The sequence below is a fragment of the Manis javanica genome, chromosome 2 (assembly GCF_040802235.1).
Source record: "Manis javanica isolate MJ-LG chromosome 2, MJ_LKY, whole genome shotgun sequence".
NCBI lineage: Eukaryota > Metazoa > Chordata > Mammalia > Pholidota > Manidae > Manis > Manis javanica.
In genome coordinates this window covers 126,971,988-126,991,360 of record NC_133157.1, presented here as the reverse complement: position 1 = coordinate 126,991,360, position 19,373 = coordinate 126,971,988, and the positions used below count along the sequence as shown (strand labels likewise).

Below are 19,373 nucleotides of genomic sequence, written 5' to 3'. Positions count from 1 at the left end.
GGAAGTGGGGTGAACTTGGGAGGGAAAATCTTTATAGAAAGCAAGTCACAATGATGATGACTAAAAAAGAGAAATCAAGAGATGACAATGTTTCATGTATGAACATGAAGGTAAATACTAAAAATAACAGTGAAAGAATTGCAGAATTCTAGATGGCTGGCTCCAGGCAATTGCACTTGGCCACTGAAAGATTAGGGCTAAGGATGATGATTATTTCTCTAGGGTTTGTGGTACTATTTGACTTTCAAAGTATGTGTATATACTATTTCAATAAAGTATGATACATTTTTGAAATCTATTGGGTGGAAGGATAATTGCCTAAGAAAACGACCCTTTGGTTTTGGTCACTGTAAATCCATACGGAAGGTTGTTCAAGGTTGTATAATGAAGGCCTTGCAGAATCCAGAAGTTTGAGGACCATTGTCCTCAATTTCATGATCCCAATTCGTCTCTTGGAGGACAACATAACACATCAGTGGTATAGTTAGGGTACTTGCTAGGAATCTCACTTCTGCTTTCCCTTTTTAAGTCACAAAAAGCTCGCCCTATGCCTATAAGCATAGCCATCATAAAGGGATCTTGGACCTGAGAAATCCACCCAACTCTTCCCTTTTCTGCCCCAATAATTTTGTGTATGTTAAATTGGGGTAAATGGAACATTCTTGAAAGATAAATTCCACCAGGATGAGCTTGTTATTTCCATTCACAGGACTAGTACAATGTCTGGCACACAGTAAGTGCTCAATAAAAATATATAGCATGAATAAATGAATCAAGGGCATATGAAGCACCAAGGATTCACAGATGCCTCCAAAGATTAATTTATTACATCCATTCTTCCTTCCACCCTCTCCTTCTTATCTTTGTCCATATTGATGCCCAAACAATCTTGTCCAAGCTTAACTCTGATCTGGCTACCTTTTTGCTGAAAACTTTCAGTGGTTTTCCATTGCTCTGATACAAAGGACAAACTGATGTGGCCACCTGCCTCTGCCTCTATAATTTCATCTGATCACTCCCCCCTTTCCTCTGCCCCTTGCTCTCATATCTTGTTCCAAGTAGTGGACCTGTGGTCTTCTGCTTGAAATCATCCCCCTGTCCCTCATTTACCTCCTACTCCTCCTTCAAGGAAGCATCAAATCCTCAGAGGAACCATCCTCAACCTTTAGTCAAAGCCTTCTTTTTAGGTTTCCATAGCAATATCTCCTCTGCTTTGTTCTGTTGTAATTGCAGTGTAATATTTACTCATCTGATAATTTGGTTAATATCTGCCTCACCCACTGGGATAACAAGGATCTGGAGGGCAGGAACCACTTCTGAAGGAGCATCTCCATCTCCCTAGCCCAGTGCCTGACCTCAGGGGGTTGCTTGATAATGAGTGGATGAGTAAAGAAAAGGACAATGGGCATCCTTAGAGATGGGATCAAAAACGGGGGATGTCTTCAGTCACTGATAATGGTGGGGATGGTTTGTGGGCTAATTGTGCAGAGTACTCAGAGGTTTTTAGAACAAGCTGGTAAGCTGCTGTTTTCATTTGTAGCTTCTCTGAGTCACTGCCCACTGCAAGCATCTTGAGGTGTGTCCTTACACACATAAAACACACACACACCTACACATTACATCCTGAAGCTTAAGGGCCAGCAGTTTCACCTGTGACATTGGATGACTCAGCAACCCACCATTTCAAGCATCCCTGTCAAATTCAGTTTCCTGTGAGTATTGATGAGTAGAAATTTGCCAGGGTTTAGGAGGCTGGTGGGAGTTGAGAGGTTGGGTGGGGCAGAAGGAGAGAGGTGGCTGAGTTCCCCAGTAGCAAACGTTTCCAAAGTCTCTTAATTCCTCAAATATTTAAATGCATAGTTCAAGTTCCTGAGATGGTTAGCTGTAAACTTATAAAGGTGGTCTGTCTAGAAAGTTCGGGTGCTGGACTGCTGAATTTCTGGCTGCTCCTTAAAAGCTGCGTGCCAGTTTTGAAATGTGGCCATTGTGGGTAAAATAGTGACTCATACTTTTAACATTACAAAAACCATTCCATCTGAGCAACTGTGAGGGCAGCAACTGACTTCCTTATAAGAAGGAACACCAGTCTGAAAAATCAAGTTATTGAATAGGCTTGTTATAAATATAGACCTTTCCTAGCTCTTGCCATTGGGCAGAAATTCTCCCCCACAGAGTAAAATTGTTTTCCATGGTATTGCTTTCAGTACTATTTGCAGTCAAGATGTGCAATTAAATGTTAACTAGCTCAGTGTGATTAATACAGAAATTAAGTAATCCATTTGTATCGAAAATGTGTGATTCATTTTCTCAAAGTTATATTTAGAAATTGAGAGATTCAAGTGGTCTCAGGTTTTGATGTAGAATAAGAGCACATCACAGCAACCTCCACCTCCCTTTTTCCCCAGTACAAACCGAACATGAGACCTTTATCTAATAAGGATTTCCAAACCTTTTGTTGTTGCTTTCCCTTAATGCCCTGCTTCTGCTGATGCAGGAGGCTCCACCTGGGCAGCACCAGGACCTTTATGCTTTTGGGGGCTCAGTCCTGCATTGTCAAAGACTCAGAGCTGGAGGGATGTTCTTATTTTTAGCAAAAACATGTTTTTCCTTTGGCTACATTGTAATTGTAAGTCTTTCCTTCTGGATCTTTCTAGATTAATGGCATTAGTAATGACAGCATCACTAACAATGATAATAAACATGGCCAGCAAGTATTGTGTTCTTATTTCAGACAGTGAAACAAACCCACCAACTAGACATTGTTATTATTCCATTTACAAGTGAGAAAAAACAAAGCTTAGACTGTTTTCTAGCTTCCCTTGCAATGTTGTGTGACCATATGTCTAAGTTCTAGCTAATGAGCCCTGGAAGGAAGTGTCAGAGACCTTTCTCTTCCTTCCTCCTTTTTTTTCCTCATTGGAATACAGATGTAAAGTCTAAGTTCTAGCTAATGAGCCCTGGCAGGAAGTGTCAGAGACCTTTCTCCTCCTTCCTCCTTTTTTTTTCTCATTGGAATACAGATGTAAAGTCTGGTGTTTGGCAGCCATCTCAGACTGTTTGGCAACATGCTATAGATTGGTAGAGTAGCAAGATAAGAGATTGGGACACTGATGACTGTGGAGGCACAGTACTAGTCTTGGTCTGCTTACTTCCAGACTTATTTTTAGGTGAGAGAAAATAAAGTTGTGTCTTGTTGAATTCACTGCCATATAGTAATTAAATTGATAATGTAGCTTAACCACATCTAAGTGATAATGATATACTGTATGACTATAGAATGATTGATAGAATAAGAAGCTATCAGAGAGTTCATTAATGAACCGTTTTACAGATGGGGAAGGTAAGTACCAAGACTTTTGAATTCCTGAAAACACTAGCTAAATTTAGTAATGATTTCAGTGAATAAACAGAAGACAAGAGGCTTCAAGTAATATGTGGAAAGCCGTTCTATTGTGCTTTAATTTTATGTCCCAAAGAAAGTGTGCTTTAGAGAAAAAAAAATTATGCTCTGGTCCTTGGGTCGTTTTTGGGACTTTCAGGTAAGACTGAGACTGTAATATTGAGTGAAAGAGGGTATCCTCATTTCCCTGTTATTTATGAATAATATTGCTATAGTAGCATAGTAACACACGGCTGACATCTGTATCTAAATAACAACCAGTGAGAGTGACGCTAAAATTTTTATGTTCTAACCAAATGCATATGTCAATTATTTCTAGTTTCGCATTTTGCTTCTTTATATTAGCATTTCCTTAAAAACTGCCAGTGGAGATAAAGGATCTTCACCAATCCTTAGCTTCTGAGCCTTAGAAATTCTGCCTACCAACATCAAGTCTTCAAAACAATACTGCATTTTTCCTCTAATATTGGAACGTGGTGCAGGAAAATCCCTTGGCTGCAGCCATGAAATCACCTTGATTGCATTGCACTGTGACAATGAAAGTGGATATTTTGCAATGGGGGGATCCATATTTTCTGTGGTCTTGTGCAAGATTAGGAATCTTGCAGCCTCTCAATCTGTAAGCCACAGCCTGGGGCAATGAGCACTTCTGAAAAAGAAACCAAAGGAACACAAATAATCTCCTAAGGGTATGAGGATAGATTCCCCAAAGAATCATGGATCCTTTGCTGTCACTTTCCTTCTCAAGAAATGGCTTCCATTTCTGCTTGCTTTATACATGAACTTTTAAGCAATTTTTTTCTCTCGCTAGATTGGTGTTTTTATGAATTATTTAGAAGCCTGTGAACTCTAAGTTGATGTCTGACCAGATCAATTAAATCCTTCCTCTGAATGACCTATTCCTAGACTCTTCCTGGTGTGTGTGTCCTGTTTGATGAGAACTATACAATCTTGAGGCCCTTTAAAAGAACTGAAATGATTTGCTAACTTCTGAACATTTGCTTGTTACAAATGGTTTAGTATTTCACATACAAGCTTTGGCTTTTTGTAGATGTCCTTAGAAAGACATTAACCCTGGAACTGACATGGAAATTCACTTCCTTCCTTGGACTGATTTGAGTAGTTTTAGTTTAATTGACCTTAAGCATCAAGGTAAAACCCCACTCCCTTTCCTAGTTTATCAAAATGGAAAATAATATGGTTTTCTGAACAAATTTTATGAAACGTGGTGCACACCTGCAGTGTTCAAGTATTTTTTTGGATGTAATACAGGAGAGATGAAGAAGGTTTTTCTTAATGTTTTATAGTTTCCTACTTTTGCAAAGCAGGGAGGGAACTATAGTCACCACACATCAATTTGCTGCAGTATATTATTTTAACACTTGTCATGTTCTACGTTTGGAGGCTGCCCTGTTAGTCATCACAGAGGACATGTATCAGGAGTATTTGTTACCCAACAACTGAGTCTACATAACCCACCCACACCCTCAAGTTAACCATTTAAGGCTGGTGGAGTAAAGCTTTTCATCTGCTGCAATTAGGCCCAGCATAGCCCTATGCTGCTTTTGATAGCTAACAGCCATCAATTCTTGAAGAATTTCTTGACTATTTACAACAGTTAAACTATTTTGGTTAAAGGGTTATAAAGATCGACATCTATGGCATTTTTCTTTCTACTGGGAGATTTTGCTTTCAGTTTTCCTGAATTTACTTGATTTAAAGGTCAGATACATTTAATGGGATTGCCAGATGGAGGCAGTGGTGGTAAGAGGTACCCCAGGAATACACAGCCTCGCCCTGGCACTGATCAGTCCTGAACATCTGTGACTGCATGGGTAAATCCCATGTGTTCCCTTTAGGCACAGCAAGAACTTCTCTTTATTCCTCTTGTCTAGGCATCAAAGGGCAGCCCTGTAAAGTGCTGGTGATCTGGCCGTAATGCTCAAACCCATGAATACAGCTTCCAGGGAAGTGAAGGCCTTCCAGCAGGCGAGGCATCAGCTGCTCCTACATAAAATGCATGGAGAAGCTGGCAGCTAGGCACCAAGGTGCTTTTTCTGTCGTTGCCAGGAAAGCCACATTAAATATTCCAATGCTCTGGGCTCAAAATGGCAAAAAATTGACATTCTCACTTCCCATACTGGAGTGGAGTACGTGGTTCACAGACCTCTGCAGCATTAATCAAGCCGTGTTTACGTGGAAAGATGCCAAAAGAGCAGAGCCAAAGAGGTGTGTTTGGAAAGTCAGCTGATGATGTCATCTGGGCAGAGCTGCCCCTGCAGTCACTTAGCTGGCTTAAATGCCTGGTATTCAGCCGTACAGCAAACCCTAGCTAAGTGTCGGAGGAACACCACTGTGTTTGGCTCTGTTCTTTGGATTTACATGGTTGTGCTATGTTTTGTTTATCAAACAGTGTAACATCATCATTTGTTTTTATCTCAAGTGAGAAACAGGCTGATCTGCTGGTAACCTGGAAAGAAAAGAGTTCCAAACTTTTGCAAGGAGAAAGTGTGCATGCACATGCACATGCACACACTCAAAATACAAAGAAAAAAGTGCTACTGTTCCCAGTGATGGAATTATTTTTATCATACTACCAAAGCATTTCAGAGGGGAACTTTGGTTTTGAATTGACTAATATACTCTTTGCCTGTGATGTCTCTGCCTCTTATTATTATGAAGAATCCACTATAAAATTCGTCCTTGGTCACTTTAACGTAAGGCCTGCTATGTGTCAAGTACTGAGCTAAGTGAGGTATTGAGGCCACAGTGCTGGATGGGATGGTCATGGTTCTTGGCTTGATGGAGCTAAGTTGTATCAATCTGTTGATATAATATGGTAGAGTTTCTCTGAGAAGCACAGTGGAACTGGGCCATTTTTGTGTAATCATATTAATGCCTGATTTATAGATACTGTTTTTTTAGGACACTCCTGAATTAGCTCTTCTGAATAAGTCAAATATATTCAAGTGACAGTTTTTATCCATTTTTTAAAAGGATTCATAAAATGATCAGCATAAGAGATGTTTTTTTAAAAAGTAAACAACATGAAACAAAAATACCCCCCCCAAAGTCAGGTTAATCTGGAAACTGACTAGCCCTTGAATAATTAGTTAATTTTATTTAGGATATTTTATGTAACATGAGCAAAGAAGGGACTCGAACTTCTTATTGAGACAATAACTCAGTCTTAAGGAGAAATTATACTACATTATCTTGAGGGGTGTATAGAGTCTAGCAGTTTCCTCATGGTGCTGTTGGAGCTTTATAAGGGTAGTCGGTGGAGTAAGGACTTAAATAAAATAATGAAATAGTGTGCAAAGAATAGCAGGAGTACAAGAGCCTCTACTAGATAATTCTTGGGGAAAAGTTTGCTTTCAGAGTTAGACAAATGACAAGGCGATGGCAGCGGGCTTGAAATTAACCTGACTTCTTGGAAGCAGAGATTCTACTTTCTGATAGGAACTGACACAACACTTAATCTTCTGAGGCAGAAAAAGTGGAGTTTCATGCAATTTAGGAGACTTTCAGAACACTTCTTGAAAACTACAGCCTTCTCTGCTTTGGTTTTCGATGTCTGGCCCTGGTTGGTTTGGGATCTGTTTTGGTCTCCCAGCTCAGGATTTGATCTTGACTTCTCTTTGTATGTTTTACAGAAATATTTCATAGTATTACACGCTTTTCCACCCAACTTCCCAGTTACATAGCACGGAAACTCAGTCCTACTTCTTTAAGAAGAAAAATGGGCAGTTTCCTTACGTCTTGCAAATGTGTTTGTGTCTGGCATTTTTTTGGAAAGAAGTGATTGGTTGAGAATCTTGACAATAAACCTACTTAATAAATACCATATTATTGCATGAAAACATATTCTCTATTGCTTTCTTTTGTTAGAGATTATCAACTGTTAACCAGTATAGATTAAGAAAAGTCATGAACTGTGGTTGCTAACCACTCAAGCCTCAAACACTTTTTTTTGTTTTAGGTAGTATATATTTCATTCTTCCCTTATTACCAGTAAAAATGAATCTACATTGCCCAAATTGAAGTAGAGTTTGGTAATTAACCACATAAACTAATCAATGGGGATTATAAAACCATTAACAATTAGGATGCAAAGAGAAAGTTTTTGGTGTCTGTGTATTAAAGGGAATATTGCAACATATTTTTCTCTTTGGGTTACAGGAGGCATGACCATACAACATTCTTTTAAAGGAAGTGTTTTCAGTTTTGGATCAACTAATAATATGAGTACAATCAGTATTCAGAATGCTGAATTCATCTGTATGGTTGTAAATGAAGGAAAAAGAAGCTCTCTTTCTTAGACATAATTATGGAGTACACAGTTTACTTAACTTTTAAATTCTTTTATTGTCACTAGGGAAATGTTTGAATGACTATTATGGAGTCTTTCAAATTGTACCATGTGACTTCTTCAAAGAGCTATATGAATAGTGTATGCTTTAAATTATACACCCTTAAGATGCTGGTTTCATAGAGTTGGAACAAAGCATTGCTGTTTGCCATGGCTTAGGCATTACTCAGTTTGGCAGTATATGAAAGATTTACAGATTCAAAATAATACTGAGCTGAATTAGAACTTCCCAAAATATCTGCCACCCCTGTGGATAACAGCCAGTCCCACCCTGGGCCTTTACTGGGAATCTGTAGGCCCTCCTATTGTTCTTATATGGTCAACCAGAGGCAAAGGGCGCCTAAGGACAGTGAGGGCCGAGTCCCCACACCCACTCACACATCGCTGTGAAGAGTTATCCCGAATTCCTTTCCACACATACACCTTTTGGAAGAAAGCTTTCTCCCAGGTTCTTACCAGCTGACTGGAGTTAGTGCACAAGTGCCAATGTGGAGACAGGTGAAAACAGACCAGGTTTGGGGGCAACTCTTTGGTCTCTGTTGTTCTGTGGAGTAAGGGTGATAAAACTATTAACTGACTGAAAGATTAACAAACCAGAAACACAGTCATTAGGCATGCCATGTCTAGGCATGACAAGGCTGTGATATGAATAGCCAAGGGGAAAGCTGTCTCCCTTGTGGGGTTTGGATTTGTTCAGATATCCATCCGTGGCTGTGAGAAACCACTGGTACAGCATGGAGGAGGCAGTCCAGCACTCTCTCTCCTGGCATGGGGGGCAGGAACAGACCGTGGTTAACATCTATAGCGGGTCCTGTCTCACTTTGTTTTGTAGATTTCCCCTGCTTGCCCTTTTGGTGTTCTTTTGTCTTTGGGGTGGGAGTGTTGCCACCAAAATGCCTGTTGTAGCATCTGAATCAGCCTGGCTCTGCCTTGACATCTCCAGAATATGAAGATTTCAGTACGGGTAGAGCAGGGGAGACTGCTTTTTGGAGGGCAGTGGGTTTTGTAGGTTCTAAATCACATCCTCAGTGCAGCAGAAAGTATGTCTGGGAGTCTCCACAGGAGGACTTCCTCTCCCCTTAGAGGCTCCTCTCCTCTAATTTGGAAATCAGAGGTCAGAGGTCAATTTCTTGGAGTTTAATTTTCTCTTGGGTTCCCCAAATTTAACCTTAGGATATTAGTTTGGATGATTCTTTCATATCAAGCAGAGCCCCTTTTATCTGTGGAACTCTATGAAAGTTTCCAAAATAAATGGAAAGGAATGAGCAGAATGCAAAACCTTAGCAAGTTTTCAGCATTTTTATATAAATTTTAAAATCAAGTTATAAGACATCCTATAGGGATATTTTTTAATTGCTATTATTTAGAATGCATGGATTCATTAATCTGAGGAGAAATTTGAGTGTTATAACACTGAGTCTTCCAATTCTTGAATGCATTATATTCATCCATTGTTTCACATCTTTACAAGTTTTTCTATGATAGTCTTATGTATATATATATATATATATGGCATATTTTTATATGTATAAAATATAGAAATCATATATATACATGACTTATATCTCTGTGTTTTATATTTTTGTGTTATTATAGATCATCTTTAAAAATGTAATTTCTTAATGGGTTGTTTTAGCATAAAGAAATACACTGACTTTTTTATGTTGACCTTGTATCTGGTAAATTTGCCCAAGTAATAATTCTAATAATTTATCTGCAGATTGTTTTCTATTTTCTACCCACCAAATCTTATTATCTATAAATAATGACGATCTTAATGTTTTCTTTCTATTTATTTTCCTTACCTTATTGCATTGGTCAAAACATCCAGAACAAGATGTAATGAGAGTAGTTAGAATGGGCACTTCTGTCTTGTGTGATTTTATTTTTCCTTTTTCTTTCTATTTTTTGCAGAAATATTTTATCCAATTGAGAAAGTTTTTCTCTTTTTTTTAACTAAGAGTTTAAAATTATGACTGGATATTGGCTTTTATGAAACATTTTCTCCTTTTTTTCTGTACGTGTAGAGAATTACACATCAGCCACCTGTGGTGACCGAGCACCCCAAACTGGCTAGTCCAAACTGGGAAGTGCTGTAAATACAAAATCACACCAGATTTTGAAGGTTTGGTGCAAAAAGTAATGTTAAATATCTCATTAATAATTTTTCATATTGATTATAGAACTTTGCTGTGAAGTTAGGGGCAGATAAATTGTGTCTTGGGTGATCTGTCTTCTGGTGCTGAGTTGGAGTGTCTTAAATAACCTCAGTCATTTGACTGATGGTGTATTTCGTTCAGACAATTCAGCTCTCAGTGCAGTTTCTTTGTACATGTTGTTTCTTGCTCCTGGGATGTTGTCTCATGCTTATACCTGGTAAGCCCTTTTCCCTCTTTAAAATTAATCTTGTGGGTCACTTCTTGAAAGGTTTCTCTAACCCTTTTCTCTACTCTAAAAGAATAACCCCCTCCACAGGGTTTTGGTGCCTTTTCACTCTATCATAAGAATATATTTTTCTATCTTCACCATTAGACTGTGAAGTACAATGACTTGTTTATGTGTCTTTTTACCTCCTGTACCTGGCTGGCATGTGTGTTCTATTAGAGGTATCAATAAATTGCTGAAGGAATGACTACTTTGTTGTTTACGTGTGTCTTGAACAAGCTCTATAAATTCATACGACTAGCTCTAGATGGTAGAGTTAAGTGATCGTAAATTCTACCTGGTCTCGCTACTTCCTAGTAGTATAACTCTAAACCTCAGTTTCCCTCCTCCCCAAAAGAGATGATAGCAGTACCTACCTCATTAACTGTAATGAGCATTAAGTAAAGCAATTCCGATAAAGTATATTGCACAGTGCCTAGCACATGGTAAGCATTCAAAAATATTAACTATTATTTTTGATGAAGAAAGAAGTCATCTTCCCAGATGTTCTCTTAACATTTCTACTTTCTTATCTGAAGGTTTTTTGTTTTTTGTTTTTTGTTTTGGTATAAATAGTTGTGTACAATTGAGTGGGATTATAAGATTATAGAAGATGCCACGTAAGTATTATTTTTTCTTTCTTGTCCTCAAATATATAAAAGATTCATCCTTGTTTATGGTGCATAAACAATTAAACACTTGACTTTCTGATCATCCTGACCTACAGGATTTGGGTTGGATTTTCTGAATTCTGTAGCACTTTGGCTGACATCATCATTTGGTACTTGGCATATATTACCTTTGCCTCAAACAGTCATCACTTCCTGGGTGGCTGTCTTAGATTTTATATCAAAAGCTCCATGTGGGCTGTAATTACATCTCACACATTGTATCCCCAGTGACACAGCATTTTGCTCACAGTGAATTCAATACGTATTTGTTGATTAATTGTCTAGACTGGAGAACAAGCTGTAGTCTTACAAAGAGTAACCATTTAATTGATTCCTAAGAAGTAGATAAATAAGTGTTAATGCTTTTGTATTTTCAACTTAATAGGTGATCAATCTACATTTCTTTAATTGATATATATAGTGAAGCTGTTAATATATAAATATGCAAGTGAAAGTATGCAAGCAATATCTTCTCTAAATCCCTCTCTTGTGATTATACCCAGTAAATGTACAATGATCACTCTGGATTAAATAGGACCTTTATTTTTAAAGTAAAAATGTCACTAAGCAGCATCTAAAGTTGATTAAATTATTCTTTGCCATGCTGTGCACATGGTGTCCTCACCGACCACAGTGCCCATGAGTGGAGGCACCATTGGGTGGGAGGATTTTATGCAGGCAAGACGGAGCAGCTCTGTGTGGCTCCCAGCTGTCGCCTTCACTGTATGCCCATGTGAGGACTTCCCTTTGGTTTGCGGTCACAACCAAAGCACATAGAGACTGTGGTGTTTATCTTATGGACTGCGTGATGCATGAGCTCTAAATAGCCACTCATCTTCAATTACCGCTTCTTAACTTGGCCAACCAGTTGCTTCTACTATTTCCTAGCATTCTATGTCTCAGCCATATGGCTTGCAGTAATGGGGTGGTGTCCTTGGGACCTCTTTTAAATGATGTTTATTTAGTCTGAATATTTAGGGGATGCCTATGGTATGCCAGGTAATTTTGTAAAATGCATCTCATTACTGCCCCATGCCAGAAAGCGGAAGAGCCAGGATTCCCACTCCAGCTCTTTGACCCCTATGCTCTTCATTCCCTCATGGGGCAGCACTGACTCTCACCATCAGTGGCATTTCCACTTTAGTTTTATATAATTAAAATAGTAAAAATATCACCTAATTTATTTTTTACGAATGACTTATTTGATGACATCAAATCAGTGTCCAAGTCCCAAATTCTCTCTCTTTTCTGCCTCTCCTCTCCAGCACTTTCCAACTCCATTGTGGTAGCTTTATTTCAGATGCTCATCATTTATTAGCTGGACCATTGTGATGGGTTGAAAGAGGACAAGGTTGGAAAGAGATGGGAGCTGGATGAAGGTTAACCAGCAGGGGATGAAAAGCACATAAGGGCTGAGGTCAAGGGTAGGTTAAGAGACAGCTACCAGCAAGGACAAGAAGATTTGGTCAGGCAGTAACAACGAATGTGACACAAAAGTCATGTGATAAAAAAGTCATTACTTTATTTTGACTGTGGTCATTTCTACTATATAACAAGAGGATGCAAAGCTACCTGTGTTAGTTTCAGTGTAGGAAATACCAGAGTGTGAACTGGGAAGAGCGAGGGGATGTGTGTCCAAGAGGGGAAGAGGAAGAGAAGGACACTAAGAGAAATCATCTGACAACTAACTCTGGAAGGTTTTAGAATATAAAGACTGTCCAGGGATTTTCTTCTTTCTAGGTAGGATAAAAAACTGAAAACGGAAGTATGCCTTCTCACAATATTTCCAATGCCATCTTTTTCTGATATAATCAATGTTTTAGTTATTTTACCAATTATTTCATAAGAAATCCAGGAACATTTTCACTGCTTTCTAGACTTTTATCTGCTGCATTTGGCTTTCATGAAATAGTCTGCAAATTCACCACAATTAACTTAATTAATTGTATTCTATGACTTTGGGCTGGAATGCCAGAATTTCGGTGCCAGTTGCATTGTACTCATTGAAACCTCAAGAGTATCTTTCAGATATTGGTTTTCAGACCTTTCTTTCTGAATACATTGCTATTTACTTACTATGTGCCAAAGCCACCATGTCAATGTAATTGAAAACAAGCAAGAAAGAGACTGGATGGCTCAGATGAATGGAAATGCGATCCAGACCCTTCCACCCACAACCCATTGGCTGGAATCCAGGCGAGGCTGATGGGGACTAAAAGTAATTACCATCTGATGGCTGGACAATGGTCTGTGTGAAATGAGCTGGTTATCTCGAGTCTAGCTCCTCATGGACAGGTGTTCATATTGCAGTTTCCACCTTCAATGACAGCAGCCCAGGGCCTGAAGGAGTCGGAGACCTGGACTATCCTCTCTCTCATTTGAGATTGGATGCCTCTTTGTGACACAAGGGAACTTTAGGTTCCTGCCTTAAACCTTTCAATAGATAAGCAGAGAATGTGAATGTGAATGTCCATTCAATCTCTTTTTTTTCCCTGCCTGCCAGGAGTGTGAAAGTTACATGTAAAACAAGGACAAATGTTAGGCATTTTTCATTTGCCATTTAATTAAAAATGCTATAGTATTAGCAAAGGGACAAGGCAATAATAGAAAAATGAGAACAATATGACTGTTTTTAGCCCCATAATTATGTGGCCTGAACCCTTAAAATTCCAGCCTTTCCTTATAAACCACTGAAGGATAATAATGAGAACTCATTCCCCCCATCTGTTATTAAAGTCATAGGAAAACACCCAAATTCAGTATCAATATTATTATCCATTCTGCCAAAGCCGAAGATTACTTCCCCCGTTCATTTAAGTAAAAGATTTTCAAACTTTATAAATATTGTTATGTCTCTCAAATGCATTACCTCACAGGTCTCTTCTGAAAGGTATCCAAATTCTACATTAAGGCACTTGTGGGAAAAGTAGAAAAAATAAATGGTTTACTTTAAATGGGATTTGGAAAGGGTATGATTACGGTCTGAAATGTATCGCACTGACATAGTAAAACCGAACTTCCTAATGGATTCTTAAATTTTGAGTAAGCATTAAATCCATTTATTGAACTCCTTTCTGTATGTCTAAAAGTTACAATAAATACATATATTTTTTCTCTGATGGACTTTTCTGCAGGGAAGGACATCATGCATTAGCTGTGCAGGCTGCGCTTATAGGATGCTGAGGACACAGAGCTGAATACGGAACCTGAGGGTAAGGAGAGAGCCAAAATATTTTCTGAGTGAACAATTAAGTATGTGACTGGAGAGAGATGTGCTTTGCTACATAAAGAACAATTACTAAAATATGCCGAGCTAAATGTCCTTCAGTAGACTTAGAAATGGATGGCGTCTCTACCCATGGTGTTTTTATGTCATTAGGTAATCAGCGCTGAACTGTGTCCAGAAATACATTAAATCTTGCACTTTGGTGGTGCCAGGCAGACAAATATACAGAAGGACACACAATGGCAAAATTTAAACATGAATAGAGAGCTGGATTTTCATTGTTTGCTCACAATACCTCTTGGGTGGAAGGAAGGAAATAGGCTGTACTGCCTAATAACTCGAAATGCCCCAGAGAAAGAAAAACAGACAGATTCCCATTTTGGTGGTGCACTGGCTCTTGCGGCCAGCGGTTCCTAGTGATAAGTTTGTTAAGGGCTATTTTGCAGGTCCTGCTCAAATTCTAAAGCCATAAACCATCCATGTAGTCAATGAGTCTGTCTAGCTGACAGGGACACAAGGGTATGATTTACAGTCTCTGCCAAGGAGACATCAGGATGGGAAAGTTTGCTAAAAAGCTGTGTATGAAAGAGGCTCAAGGATGGAAGAATGGTGGCCAGCTCTTCTCTTGTTTCTCTGCTTGATTAGTTAAATAGAAAAAAATATATTTTTGAGTTTGTAAAAGTTATGTGTGTGCTCTTGGCACACATTCTAATAGGGATAAATTTACATTTTGGCATTTGGTCAGTAAGTGCAATAAAACCAGAACTTTAAGATAAAGGAGAGTAGAAGTTATGGAACCCAAATGCCCACAGACTTGCAGAGAAAGGTTAACCGATACTGAGAAAGTGAAATGCTGCCTTCGAAGGCATCTACTTCCCGGACCTGATGGCAGACCAAATGGGACCACGTGTGAAGATCTCTCAGAAATTACCTTCTGATGTGATGTTAGAGCCAGTTACATTTTTGTCTGTACAGCAAAGTTCATTGGTGTTCAAACAATAACCCTCATCCTAATTTTTATAGTCTTTACTTCTAATTTTCCCACTTTCCTCCCCCAACAATGATTTTGCATAACAGACAGAGGGACTAATTTGGTTTCAGTGTTCCTACACGGGTTTTATTGCTGTAGGAGTGAGCTAATGTGGGGAATACAGACTGCAGCAGGATGTTTCTTTGACCCATAATTAAATTAACCATCTGAAAATAGGCATTATATGCTAACACTGCCTTTTTATTCATTTACCCACATAGTTTTTGAGTGAATAACGTCTACTGAATAATCTGCTGGGTGATAAAGTACACACATTAAAATGTGTAGTATGTGCATACATAAAATATGTGCAGAAATTTCTTTGCAACCTTGCTCAGTTTTAAATTGCTAACTTCTTATGAGGTAGGAAAAGTGTAGGAAAAGATTCTTGGGTGTCTACTTTGTAGAAACTCTTGCTGGTAATGAGTTATGAATTCTTTTGTTACAACCAATACAGGCTTAATTTTGTTAACTATGGTATTTCACTCACCACGAAATAAAAAAAAGAATATTTTGCATATTGTTTTGTTATATGAGTTGTTTTAACCATCATCAATGTCATTTGCACACTTTGTATCCTAATTAAACCTTAAGGAGTTGAATTTTTTAAATGTCCAAGGGTTCTATGGGGACTGTTTATATCAATGTTTTGAACTACATATGTACATAAAGTACTGATGCAAGGATAACAGATAACAGATAAGCAATTGGAATGTGCGTTATGTGCATGTGTGTGTGTACACAGGACACTGACTTGCAGGCGCCAAAAAGAAAACCACTAGTTTGATGGTGGACTCCAGAAAAATTAATTGGCTGTACTGTTTCACCTACTAAAAGAAACCTGTTCTTTCTTCCATCATTTCTACCCCTATAAAAGCATCGTACTTTTTTCACTACCTTGAGATTGATACTTTGAAAGAGAAAAATGAGTGAGTCAGTGCCCTGCTCATTTTCAGGCAAAAGTCAAACTGAGCTCTTCTGAGGAAAGACATTGCATTATTTTCAAAATGAGTAAGTGCCTCAAATTCTTCATTTAAAGTAGCGTTTTTTAAAAATATATGTCAAAATATATGAAAGAATGTCTTAAAATAAAAAATACCTTGCTTTTCACCTCCCCAAACCCCCATGTTTCCAGCTTCAATGGGATTTCTTCAATATATGAACATTTATGAAAATTGTCAAAGACCCTAGAATGAGAGAAACTATGAAGTCTCTCCATCTCAGACAAGCTGGGTGTCCTAAAGAGCTAGCTTCCACCCCTCCTTGCAAATCCTGGGTGTCCTACCTTTTGGTGCAGCCCTGTGTGTTTGCATAATTGAGGTGGATGCATCTCTTTGACCATATTTTATGGCTTTTGAAGCAGCTATCAAATTGATTAAATTTAAACAAAACAGGTCAAAGAAATTTGTACACTGAGAAAACCCCTTAAGTGTGCTTGATGACATTTCCAAACTTAGATTGGAAAAACGTCTAGTCCTATATGTTTTGCAAAAGTGGTATCTATTGCCATATAAATATTGCTAGATGTAACTCTTCCACGAAATTATAACACCTTTCTGATGTAACCAGGAAAGGAAGCATAGAAGTGGCTGCTAAAAACACTGACCTTTTTATAACCTCACAGAAATAGTGATCTACTTCTAGCTGGTAACAGAGGTTAGAATGGTACAGTTTCCATATGCTGTAAAAAAATATCCTTCTAATTTTCTAAGTTTTACAGGGGGAACCAGGTTCTCTCTCCCTGACCCACTTTGTGACCTTCAGTCACTATTCACCTGACCCCCACCGTTCCTAGACTAGGAGAAGGAGGCCTGCTTAACCCAGCTGACTCTGCTATGGGGGTGAAGAATCCCAGGGGTTCTTAGGAGATGAGGGCAAAGGAGCAAACAGTGGTGTGGGAACTGGGTTGGTTGGGAAGGGATGGGGCCTGGGTCTCCAGGGTGCCCGCAGGGCAACTTTCTCATCAGTTCAGGTACACAGAACAGTGTTTGGCTGGAACTGGTCCTCGGCTGAAAAGCCAGGACTGAGGCTGCCCGGGGTGCCTGAGTCGCTCCCAAGCACAGACAGTCGTAATGTGGACTGCCAAAGGGCAACACCCGTGGCTCTGTGAGCAAGCGCACTGACCTCCCTCCTAGGCAGGACAGAGGGTGCAGTCCACGTCCCTGTAAGTCTGCCTTACTTGCTATTGTTATTGGGTCTAACATTGAACCCCGGCTCAGAGAGTTATCTGTGGACACCTTCCCACTCTGCAGTCTCCTCTATGTTTCAGCTCACCCTCCCCTGCCCCCCAGAGGAAACCCACATAGGATAAGAATCTAGCCTAGTGTTCATAAGCTCTTTCCCTATTGGTGCCAATCTTGAAAAACGAGAATTAGAAGCTGCTAGATGAGAACCCAATGCCTTAGCCAGGACAGATGAGGAAGAGGGGGGAGAGAAGTCAGATGAAACAGACACCACTCAGATATCCGCCATTTTTCCATATTCAGGAGGGAGCCTGTGGTGCAGAGGAGAGGAGGGGTGGTGGTGTGATTAGGAAGAAAAAAACAAAGCAAAATAGACAATAGCCCCTGGATGAGAGCAGCTTTGTTTTTAGGTGTAATTGAAAAAGCAATCAAATGAATGAAGTTACAGTGGAATTTTCCCACCTTTAAAATTGTTTGGACAAACACAGGGAATGTAAATTGGTCAGCAGGTTGGACAGAGTAGTACAGAACTGCAATCAGAGGTTGTAACAGTGTTAAAGAAAAATATAATGGAGGCCAGGAAAAAATAATAGGAAACATAATCACTCACTTCATTGGGAGATTACATAACCAGCAACCTGAACAGGAAATTATCAAGGGCACTATCACCAAAGGATGTCCCTTGGATGCTGTATCATATAAAAAACACAGTCATCCTATAAAAGTTATAAAATTTATGAGTATAATGATTTATCATAAAGCAGTATGCAGACAGCTCCACCCCATCATCTCACGTCTGGCCACCATGCACCTGTTTATAAGCCAAGAGTCCCCACTAACTCCCAGGATTTCCAAAGGTGATCGCTCACGGCCCCTTCACTCCCGTTGGCTGCATTTCAATCCATGGTGAAGGCGGAGGAGGCAGTTGCCAAAGAAAAGGAGAGAATGAGGTTTTCAAAGCCCAGTCAGACACCCGTGGGTCTGTTGGTTACTCTGGCCTAATTCTCTCACTGTGAATCTGCTTCATTTTCCAGGGGGGTCTTAGATTGGGAGAAAATAGAACCAAGAATACTAAACTTACTGTTTGGTCTGAGAAATTCCAGCTGTTCTACTATCCTCACTATGCCTTTTGAAAAACTAAAAATTTAATGGTAATGGTCATTTAGGGGAAAAAAAAATTAGCTGACAACTTTGGTTTGGATCGGGACATTTATGATAGCTCCATTTCACAGCATTTAAAATGCCTTCCCTTTACTGCAACTGAGCTACACACAGCAATGTTAGACTTGTGGCTGTAGCTGGCACTTGGAGTAATTCTGTTTTTTCACATGTAGGTTGACTCAAAAGCCTTTTTCCTCCTATCTGTGCATCGGGCTTTCCTATTTATTGCTGGTACTGTATCCTAGAAATCCTTACATTAAAGAAAATAAAAACAAAAACATGCTTTGTCTGCCAGCATTGAAGAGATCCATATTGTAGTATGATTTCATGGCATGTGCCAGTTTGTAAATGACTTAAGAAAAAATTAAGAACTCACCTACAAATTTGTACAGGCTTCCTGAGGCACAGCTCCAAACAACAGGAGGATGATAGTGTGCCATCCTCCCAGGGCAGTTCTGCCACTGTGTTTAGTTCAAATGGTAGGCTGTGTCCTCATATTTGGCTTTCTGTTTGGGAGGACATGTATATGTCAGAAGATCAGTGTGATACCCACGAGGGGCACTGACTTCTGGTGGCTAAGCGCATTCACACAACACATATAACTGAACAATATGTTCTCTTACCGACAGGTATCTTTCTGGATGGCACTCAGCAATAATCTGTGCTGTTACTGTGTCCTCAGAGCAATTACTTCCTATGGCACCTGTACTGTACCGAGAGGCATTTCTGTACTTTGGCTTCATATACAGAGTGCAAGAGTTAGCACAAGTTGGGAATAATGTGGAAAGAGACTGAGAATGGAATTCAGAATACAAAAGGATGGGAAGCTGTACATCATCACACACAGCAACATTATAACGTGGTGGCCTCAGTGAAGTCTTCTGCAACACCATAAGCTGTGGCCAA

The 19,373-nt window shown here is 39.3% G+C and overlaps 1 long non-coding RNA gene across 1 annotated transcript in view; it reads left to right on the top strand.

The window, feature by feature from the left end:
* Positions 1 to 1,639: 1,639 nt before the first annotated feature.
* LOC140845209 (uncharacterized) overlaps positions 1,640 to 19,373 on the top strand; it is a 108,888-nt gene continuing 91,154 nt past the window's right edge. The window contains exons 1-2 of the long non-coding RNA XR_012123982.1: positions 1,640 to 1,712; positions 14,002 to 14,079. This is a non-coding gene — a long non-coding RNA (uncharacterized lncRNA). The remainder of the gene's footprint in view (positions 1,713 to 14,001; positions 14,080 to 19,373) is intronic.